The sequence below is a fragment of the Mastomys coucha genome, unplaced genomic scaffold (assembly GCF_008632895.1).
Source record: "Mastomys coucha isolate ucsf_1 unplaced genomic scaffold, UCSF_Mcou_1 pScaffold15, whole genome shotgun sequence".
Classification (NCBI taxonomy): domain Eukaryota; kingdom Metazoa; phylum Chordata; class Mammalia; order Rodentia; family Muridae; genus Mastomys; species Mastomys coucha.
The window spans coordinates 90683939-90694934 of record NW_022196897.1 but is presented as its reverse complement, the minus strand read 5'-3'; the positions used below and the strand labels follow the sequence as shown (position 1 = coordinate 90694934).

Sequence of the window (10996 nt, the reverse complement as noted above, 5' to 3'; positions counted from 1 at the left end):
TTATAACATAGAACTAATTCCTTTTCATGGCTGGATAATATTCTGCTGTGTAGCTACACCACCCTTCTGCTGTTAGACACTTGAACATTTCCACAGTCAGCTGCTAGAAGTTGTACTCCTGTGAACATTCTCCAGTCTCTATGGCAAGACTTGTTTTTCATTCCTTTGTGTATGTAACTGAGAGGGGAGGTTCTGCATCATTGTGGTTTTTAGATTTTTAAGTTGAATCATTTTATTTTTCTACTCAAAACCCTCCAGTGGTTTTCCACCCCAGGATAAAATTAAATACATTGGGTATTTTTTCTAATGTTTAAGTTCTTCTTTCTAGTTTGTTATTGACTTCGTGCAACCAACCGTGTGCATTTGTAGTTAAGTCATGGTGCTTCCATCTCTATCTCAAAAAAATAGGCCTGATGACTGCCCTCCTACTCTCTCCACCTACACAAACCTTCTCTTCCACATCTCTTCCACACGTGCTCCTACCTTTCGTGCCTCCGACTTTCACGACTTCCTTCTCACGACCACTGTACCACTCTTCGCTCCTCTCACCACCTTCATTTCTCTACTTAAAAGACTGATGCTATTTGCTCTGAGAAACATATAAACCGTGCCTTCTCCAGGCAGTGTGCGGATGCCAGGCGGGTGTCTTTTATGGTTATAAAAGGACACAAGGTAACAAAGGGTTTTCTACAACCCAGGAAAACAGGGACTGTTCTAAAGAAGGGGGAAGCTTCATCCATCTCCTCCCTTCAACTGCTGTGAGAAATGAAGTTCCTAATGAAGGCACAGCTCTGGAAAACCCACAGGCAACAAGACAAACTAAAGAAATCTATCCAGAACCTCAGGAAGACAATTTGCCAAGTGAATGGAACAATTTGTAAAATGGAAAGTGGAATCTGAAAATGAAGGGAAATTAAGCAAGAAAGCTGAAACACTGAAAATTAACAAACCAGAAACTCTGTAGATGAAAAAACTCACCAATCCAATAAAAACCATACCAAAAGCATTACCAACAAACAAAACCACGCAGAAGAACAAATTTCAGAAATGAAGGACAAAGTCAAGACAATATTATATCAAACATATACAAAATGTGAATATCATCAGTATTTCCAAGAAGCCTAGGATGCATTCAGGATTAAAACTTAGAATCTGTGGGGTTGGAGGAGCTGAGATTAAAAACTAAGAGGAAAAGACAAACTACTTAATGAAATTATAACAGAAAATCTCCCATGTGGTTAACATTCAAACACAAACAACATTTTTTAAATTTTTTATTAAATATTTATTTATATTTCAAATGATATCTCCTTTCCCAGTAACCCCTCTATGACCCCCCCCCATCCCACCCTCCTTCTTGCCCCTCCCCTTTGCCCCTATGAGGGTGCTCCTCCACCTACTCATCCACTCCTGCCTCACCCTTCTAGCATCCCCCTACACTGGGGCATCAAGCCTCCACAGGACCAAGGGCCTCTTCTCCCATTGATGCCAGATAAGGCCATCCTCTGCTACATATGTATCTGGAGCCATGGCTCCCTCCATGTGTACTCTTTGGTTAGTGGTTTAGTCCCTGGGAGCTCTGGGTGGTCCAGTGGTTGATATTGTTGCTCTTCCTATGGGGTTGCTCCTTCAGTCCCTCCCCCAGCTCGTCCATTGGGATCCCCAGATTCAGTCTGATGGTTGGCTGTAAGTATCTGCATCTGTATTGGTCAGGTGCTGGTAGAACCTCTCAGGTAACAGCAATATTAGGCTCCTGTGAGCAAGCACTTCTTAGCATCAGCAATAGTGTTGGGGTTTGGTGTCTGCTAATGGGTTGGATTCCTGGGGGTGGGGGGCATCTCTGGATGACCTTTCCTTCTGTCTTTATCCCATTTTTGGTTCCTGTCTTTCCTTTGAACAGGAACATTTCTGGGTTAAAAATTTTGAGATGTGTGGATGGCCCCATCCCTCAACTGGGGGCCATGTCTATCTACTGGAGGTGGTCTCTACAGGTATTATCTCCCCTTTGATGGGTATTTCTGTTAAAGTCATCGCCAGTGGATCCTGGGAGCCTCTTGATCCCCTGGAATCTGGGGCTTTCTAAGTGGCTACCCAATAGATATTACAAGATGTCTTAGTCAGGGTTTCTATTCCTGCACAAACATCATGACCAAGAAGCAAGTTGGGGAGGAAAGGGTTTATTCAGCTTACTTCCACATGGCTGTTTATCACAAAGGAAGTCAGGACTGGAACTCAAGCAGGTCAGGAAGCAGGAGCTGATGCAGAGGCCATGGAGAGATGTTCCTCACTGGCTTGCTTCCCCTGGCTTGCTCAGCCTGCTCTCTTATAGAACCCAAGACTTCTAGCCTAGGGATGGCACCACCCACAAGGGGTCCTACCCCCTTGATTACTAATTGAGAAAATGTCCCATAGCTGGGTCTCATGGAGGCACTTCCCCAACTGAAACTCCCTTCTCTGTAATAACTCCAGCCTCTGTCAAGTTGGCTCACAAAACCAGCCAGTATACTAGAGAAGTTTTTGATAAGACATCATAATTAAGATGTCAAAAATATACAAATAAAAAAATTAAAATCTGTAAGAGGAAAATACTAAGTCACACAAATTAAATTAAGACCTTTCATTGGCAATGCTTAATGCCAGAAAGTTATGAGAGTCTATATTTGAAGCCCTGAAAGAAAATTACTTCCAACCAAGATTGCTATACCCAGCAAAGTTATCTTTCAGGATTAACGAAGAAATAAATTTTATTTAAATATAAACCCAAATTTAGGTAATTCATGATGACCAATATAGTATAGCAGAAAATTCTTTGTTTTGTTTTGTTTTTTTTTTCGAGACAGGGTTTCTCTGTATAGCTCTGGCTGTCCTGGAACTCACTCTGTAGACCAGGCTGGCCTCGAACTCAGAAATCTGCCTGCCTCTGCCTCCCAAGTGCTGGGACTAAAGGCATGCACCACCACCACCCGGCCAGAAAATTCTTAATTGGAATATTATCAGAGGGATAGAAGAAATAAATGCATCTTAGAAAACACTTGAAAGAATACGCCTCATGAAAGGAACAGATAAACAAAGAAGAGCTGGGAAAGAATCAGTGATGCCCTACACAGCAAACCAAAAGCCCCAAACAAACAGAGCGGATAGAGAGGAGCATCCACAGTCCAGCAATCTTCTAACAAAATCATAGGAAGCAACGAGTCCCTTTCAGCAGTAGCCTTAAATGTAAACGCACTCACATCGCTAATAAAGACACAAACTATCTTACTGTGTTAAAAATGAAACAAAACAAAACAAACCTAGGAACTAGGACTGGAACACTATTCCACTGTTAAGAGCCTTTTCTAGACTAGCAGAGGATCTGGGTTCAGTGCCTGGTGTCCATGATAGTTCACAACCATCTGTATGTCCAGTTCTAATTCTGTCCTTTGCAGCCCCAGACACACATGGAACCTATATACATTGAGGCATAACATTCACACATAAAACAAAATAAATAGATCCTTAAGAAAAAATAAGAACAAAGCAGAAAATATAATTGTCTCTAAGAAACACACTTAACTGGCAAAGGTGTCTAAAATCTGCATGCCATAGAACATAAATCAACTACCAAGGAAACAGACCTTGAGTAGAGGAACAGTGACTCTTATACTTGATAAAGTAGACCTCAAGTCAAAACCAGTTAGTAGAGAGTAATACCATCACCCATAGAAAAGGGAATAATCAACCAAGAACTTCATAAAACAAATACCTTAATCATTGTTTGTGGGGAGTGTAAAAAGTTTCACAGCAAGCAAACAAGACAGCCTACAGAATAGTTGAGAACCTTTGACAGCTATATGCCAGACATGGAGTTATAAAAAATAACCAGTTAGGAAGAAAAACTAAACTACTAAAACATTGGGAAAATATATTTTAAGGTGGAAAACCACTGGAGGATTTTGAGCAGAAGAAGAATATTGCACATTGTAGTGGTTCCCACTGCAGGCAGACCACATGGCTTACAGGCCTCTTGGTGGCTTCAGCCAAGTCACCATGAGACATAAAGGCAGGCCTCTGGGCATCTGCTGCTGCCTGGCATGGTTCTCGGACCACCCATGCCCCTCCTCTGCCCTCCTCATTTTCTTATCAGGACTTTGATCCATTTAGAGCCCACCCCAATCATCTAAGAACACTTCTCCATCTTAAAGTTAATGTATGTTTTGTCTCAGAAGAGAGCATATTCCTAGCCTGTAGGGACTGCGTTGGACATCTGTGGGGGCCATCATTCTATCTGCCGTCAGGGATTTAGTGTGAGTTGCTGTCAGGAAATGCTTCTCTCAAGGCTGAGATTTGGACGAGCAAGAAATATTTGGGAACAGGCCGCAGCAAAAGGGATTCAGATGGAGGGTAGAGCCAAGGTGACAGAAAGCAAAGTCACCCTTGGAGCTGTGAGTGGTTGAGAAAGTCGGCAAGGTCAGTGCTGGAGACAAGGGCCCCAAGAAGCTCTGGGAAATTTAGGCTTTATCCTAAGGGCTGCAGGTAGTGAGAGGGAGGATCTGCAGTTCGGGAAAGTCATTCTTGGTTGCTGAGCCAACATAGCATAGATGGGACTGGACTGGTGATAAAGAGAACAGTTATGAGTTATGATCCATAGGAAAGGGTGAAGGCTGGACACGAGTGGGTGTACTGCTAAAGGACTTAGATTCAGAGTTGAGGTTACCAGGAGTAAATTACTGCTTGGATGCTGGGTAAGGGGATGAGAAAAGTTGGGGGGCCCGGGATGACTGCCGTGATTTAAAAACTGCTCATCTTTTGTAAGCATTTACTATACTCCAGCCACTAGATTAAGAATTTCCCATGGATTTGATACTCACAAAACCCCAGACATAGCCAATGAACCACTGGCTTCCAGTGCATCTCCACTTCAATCTCCTATAGTTGACAAGCAATCCTTTCAAAAGAGAGTCAGTTGGCTCTCTGGGGGAACCCGTTAGTATCAGTCAGGTCCAGACAGTATATATCTTTGCTTTGCTGTGACTAAACATCTGATAGAATTTATCTGAAAGATTTAAGAAAGGAAACGTTTATTCTGACATGTCTTCAGAAGGGTTCTAGTTTGTCTCATAAGGAGGGCATGGTGGCAGAGCTGCTCCATTAGTGAGAAAATGAGGCAACAACTCTATACATCAGGGCAGACCAGGAGACAGAGAGATACACCAGAACCCAGGGTGGGTGTGGCCTTCAAAGACTGGCCTCTAGAGATCTGCTGCTGTGAGCCAGCCCCTACCTCCTAAGGGGCTCCATAGCCATCCACGAGCTAAGGACTAAGCGTTCAAAACATGGGACTGTTGGGGGCATTTTAGATAGAAATGATAATGTCAGGGGAGCGGGAGCTACCCTGAGTCCGGGTGCTTCTGCAGCTCCAAGATGCAGCAGACAACTTTAGACCCAGACTCCCCAAGGTCTCTGTGAGAATCCGAAGGGAAATGTGACTGATTCCTAGAATTAACTTTAAGCTGCTGTGCTTTTTAATTGCTATTTCTTTGTGCATCTGTGAAAACATGCAAGTTATGTGGTAGCATCAGAGGTCAGATGAACCCTCTAGAACTGGAGTTACAGGTGACTATAAGCTGCTTGGTATGGGCTGGGAACTGAACTCAAGTGTTATGGAAAAGTAGCATGGGCTCTTCACCACTGATCTGTCTCTCCAGCCCCAAGTGGGTGCATTTTGAAGGGGAGCAGAGAGAGTGTGAGGGATGGAGAAAATACTTCCTCAAGAGTAACCAGGTGAGTCTATTATTTATTTATTTACATCCCAAATGTTGGCCCCCTCCGCGTCCCCCCCTCACAGAGTTCCTAGCTGTATCCCCCCTCCCCTTCAACTCTGAGAGGGCACCCCCCCCATATCTCCCCACTCTAGTGGATCAAGTCTCTGCAGGAGTAAGCTTATCCTCTTTCACTAAGGCCAAACAAGGCAACCCTCTTCAACATATGGGAGGGGGAGCTCAGACCAGCCCATGTATGCTCTTTAGGTGGTGGCTTAGTCTCTGGGAGCTCCCAGGGCTCCAGGTTAGTTGACTCTGTTGGTCTTCCTGTGGGGTTACCATCTCCTTAAGGGCCTCCAATCTGTTCCCTAACTCTTCCACCTTGATCCAATGTTTGTCTCTGGGTATCTGCATCTGTCTCAATCAGCTGCTGGGTAGAGCCTCTCACAGGGCTGCTGTGCTAGGCTCCTATCTGAAAGCAAAACATAGCGTCATAGTGTGAGGAATTAGTATTGGTCCATGAGATAGGTCTCAAAATGGGCCGGTTACTGGTCAGCCATTCATTCAGTTTCTGCTCCATCTTTGTCCCTGCATTTCTTTTAGACAGGACCAACTTTGGGTCAAGCATTTTATAGGTGGGTTGTTGTCCCCATTCTTCCACTGGGGGTTCTGTCTGTCTCTTCAGGTTCCATATCCCAACTGTTGTGCATTTCTGCATTGACTCCTGAGACTTCCTAGAGAATCCCTCCATCCCCGACCCCTGGCAGCTGCATATTTCCATTTATGCTAACGGCTAAGATCAAAAACTCAAGTAACAACAGATGCTTACAAAGATGTGGAGAAAAAGAAACATTCCTCCATTGCTGTTGGGATTGCAAACTTGTAAAAGCACTCTGGAAGTCAATCTTGTGGTTTCTCAGAAAATTTGAAATAGTTCTACCTAAAGACCCATCTATACCACTCCTGGAGTATACCCAAAAACTGTTGCACAATACCCTAAAGACACATGTTCCACTATGCTTCATAGCAGCTTTATTTGTAATAGCCAGAAGCTGGAAACAGCCCAGATGTCCCCAAGCAAAGAATGGATACAGAAAATGTGGTTTATTTACACAATGGAATACTATTCAGCTATTAAAAACAAAGACATCATGAGTTTTGCAGGCAAATACTTGGAACTAGATAATATCATCCTGAGTGAGGTAACCCAGACCTAAAAGGACATTAGTCAAAAAGTACAGAATATCCATGATACAACCCACAGACTATAAGAAGTTTAACAAGAAGGAAGATCCAAGTGAGGATGTTTGAATCCCGCTAAAAAGGGGAAACAAAATAGTCATGGGAGGCAGAGAGAGGGAGGGGCCAGGGTGGGAGAGAAAGGGAGGGGAATGGGGGGAAAGATCAGGAATAAATGGAGTCTTCTCTTGGTGCTGATCTCAGGCTCACCCTGTCATTGAAGAGAATCCTTTGCCACGAGGGGAAATGTGGGCACCCATAAGCCCAGGACATTCTCTCCTCATGCTCTAATAGTACTTATGCCTTGAGAGAGAACTATTCTTCCTGGGGAGAAGTGCCATTTGATAGAAGAAATTCTTATGACTTATGAAGCACCAGAGGCAATTTATTTCTTTTAAATATTATCATTCTGAAGGTAGAAACATCATAAGAGAAAAATGGGACTTAGGAAACATTGGCCTCTAACTATTCACAGCATTTCAAATCCCTGCCTGGTCTCCCCCTTCGAAAGGAGGAGGGGAGGGGAGGATGGGGGGAGGATCTGTGTGGGGGTACTTTGAGGAGAGGAGGAGCTGGCATTGGGATGTAAAGTGAATAAATAAATAAAATTTTAAAAAAGAATTTAGCTTATTAGAATTGGCAGGCCAGTCTTACAATTGTTTTTAAAAAATATAATAAATGGTTAATACTCACAGCAGTGTTTAAGTTTATATACAGGATTTAAGAAGCCTTGAGACTCATCATATTTATGAGTCTACTAGATTTAAATTATTGCACCTCTCAGAAGGTTTTTCTTTGTTGAATCAGATAAGTAGAGTGTTAAAGGCGACATGAATATATGCCTTTCAATGCTTAAGAGGGTAACGTCAATTTTTAAATAAAACTAAACACTAGTCGAAGAGTTATACATTGTAATATCTCTACAGATAACTTGTAAGCAATATTTGGAAACTCACGGAAAAGCGAGTGCTTTGATTTGTTTAAGGTTCACTTATTTCCAGAGGAGGGCATCAGAGCCCTTGGCACTGCTGGGAACTGAACTTGGGTCCTCTGCAAGAGGAGTAGGTGATTTTAGAGATTGTGGTTTCTCTCCAGCCCCTAATGTATTTTTTTTTAATTATTTATTTTATTTTTTGAGATTATAATATAGTTACATTGTTTCCCATTCCCTTTCCTTCTTCCAAATCTCCCCACAAAGCCCTCCTTTCTCTGTTTCAAATTTGTAGCCTCCTTTTTCATTAACTGTTGTTATAAACATTTATGTATATGTGTACACGTATATATTCCTAGATCCATAAATATGACCTGATCAATCTATATCACATGAGTATACTGCTTACTTTGTTGTAAATAATATTGAACAGGGCCAAGCAGTGGTGGCGCACGCCTTTAATCCCAGCACTTGGAAGGCAGAGGCAGGCGGATTTCTGAGCTCAAGGCCAGCCTGGTCTACATACAGAGTGAGTTCCAGGACAACCAAGGCTATACAGAGAAACTCTGCCTGTCTTAGTAATAATAATAATAATAATAATAATAATAATAATAATAATAAATGATATTGAACAGGGGCCAATAGTTTTATATTTTTAAGGGCTGGAGAGATGGCTCAGCAGTTAAGAACACTGGCTGCTCTTCCAGAAGACCAGGGTTTGATTTCCAGCACCCACATGGTGGCACAACCGTTGGCAACTCCAGGCCTCTTCAGGGTTAGTCGGGTACTTAGGCATGTGCTGCACAGACATATATACAGGCAAAACACACATACACATGCAGGAAAAAATAATTAGTTTTGTACATATTTGAAAAAGAATGGTATTGGCAGCAGGTCATGGTGGTGATGCCTGTAGTTTCCACACTTGGTAGTCTGAGGCAGGAGGATTTTGAGTTTATGAACAACATAGTGGTATCCCTTTTCAAAGAGGGAATAAAAGAATGCTTCTGGACTTCATATTTGACTTTTAGAAATGTTTTATTATACAAATTGTTCTGGCTTTCTCCAGATGCCAAAATTGGATGAATTTTGATCTTGGTCATTTCAGCCTCTGCATCATCAGTGTTTATAAGCTGCCAACCCAGCATGTTCTCTTATGCATGTCTAAAAAATAAAATAAAATAAAAACATGAGAAAACATTCTGTTTTGATCAAAGAAAATGTTACAATTGTTTGGTTGAAGGTGTTTTAAATTTACAAAGATAATTATTTTCCCTGTTAAGGAGGAAACAATGTCCTAAAAGTTACATTCGTTATTCCCAGAATAAACCAATATTGTTGTAGTGGATAATTTATTGAATCTATGCTATTTTACTTTAATTGGTTAAATTTGCTATATAGTCATGTCCTTCCCCTGCCTTGGGTAGAATTAATTTAAATTATTTGACAATAGGAACACTAGGATAGAGGTATTGCTAGGTCACTGTCAGGTGCAAGTATCAAAAATTAATTGGGGCAGGGCCTAGTGGGACCGTAGCTGCCCACGTGGCCTAGACAGGAAGACTGTGAGTTCTGGCCAAGCCTGGGCTACATAGTTACTCAAAATAGGAACAAGCACAAAAAGGGACTCAAATCACGACAGCCTCCGTTAACAGGTTACCTCCTTTACAAGCACCATGAAGAATCTCATCAGTAGAGGATGACCTATTGAATGCAGAAGAGCATCTTGGGACACAGCAGAACTGCTCTACTAGGTCAGCACAGCACAGCGGATCATGCGGCAGCTTCAGAACCTGGCAAATTATTTAACCTCTTGGAGTTTCAGCATTTCCCACAGCACTAAGCAAAGGAAAGACAGAGGATGGACACCTGAAAAAGCCAGATTTGAGATAAAATGGGCACTGAAACGGGTGATTTGGGGAGCATATGCCATAACATGAAGAACTGTTTGTCGTTTTACACAGGGATCATTTCCTAGAGCGGAATTGGAGGCCAGCACAGCATCAGGACTGAGTCCTTCTTGGACAGAAAGGAAGGATCTATTTGTGCCCTTTTCTGGCTTTTGGCAGTTACTGGCAATCTTGGCATTTCTTGGCTTGTGGGTGTATCCCTCTGACCTCCCTCCTTCCTCCCTCCCCCAAACCCTCCTCCTTCTCTCCACTTCTTCTTATAAAATTACCAGTCACAATGGGTTAAGTGCACATCTCTTTCTATTATGACATCATTTTAATTAACAGCATCTGCAATGACCTATTCCCAAATGAAGATGCAACCTACCATCTGGGAAGACCATGACTGGGAAACACTACTGAAACCAATGCAAAAGTCCCCACTCCTCTTCAGAAACTAATTCCACTCATAAAGCTTGTCTCGTTTGACCCATGCTGGATACAGGCAGTGTCTTGCACTCATAAGATCCCCTATAACTTAATTATTTCCAAGATTCATGGATAAAATCGTGTGTATTATCACCATATAAAATGCACCTGAGTTAAGGACCTCAATACATATTTTGAACAATGTGGATTGACAAGCCTCTTAAGTCAAGAGAACAGATTCCATAGCCTGGAATATTATTGGTCATTATGCTTAAGACTCAACATGGTATTCAAATGATTCTATGAAGCCATGTGTCAGCGAGTCAACTCATTGCCTCTCATCCCTGAGTTCTACTTTCAGAACCTGAGACTGGAAACTTTCAGCTTTTCTTTACAGCATGCAATGCTATACATTGTCAATAGAGGGCGATAGAGAGAGGGCATGCGTTTTGGTGCACTCCTGACACTTTAGAATCCTCCCTTTGCATAAGTGGGGGTGTCCATTAACCTTTTGCCCCATCCAACCTCCCAGAATGCCCAGGCACTGAGCAATCTCTCACTGCTGGCTGAAACCCAGAGGACCACATTGTTATGGCCTTACTGGTCCAGCAGTACACTTTCAGGCACACACACACACACACACACACACACACACCAGCCTTGACCTACCTGTGCTCTGGGTCATTGATTCCCACGATCCTCTTATTATTTTTAATGTGTATATGCACCTCCCCTTCTCTCTCTCTCTCTCTCTCTCTCTCTCTCTC

The 10996-nt window shown here is 42.5% G+C and overlaps 1 long non-coding RNA gene across 1 annotated transcript; it reads right to left on the bottom strand.

Moving 5' to 3' along the window:
* Positions 1–8930: 8930 nt before the first annotated feature.
* On the bottom strand, positions 8931–9658 carry LOC116092267. The gene is made up of 2 exons (XR_004119187.1): positions 9572–9658; positions 8931–9075 (listed from the first exon to the last, which is right to left on the bottom strand). It is a non-coding gene; the product is annotated as an uncharacterized LOC116092267 (long non-coding RNA).
* Positions 9659–10996: the final 1338 nt, after the last annotated feature.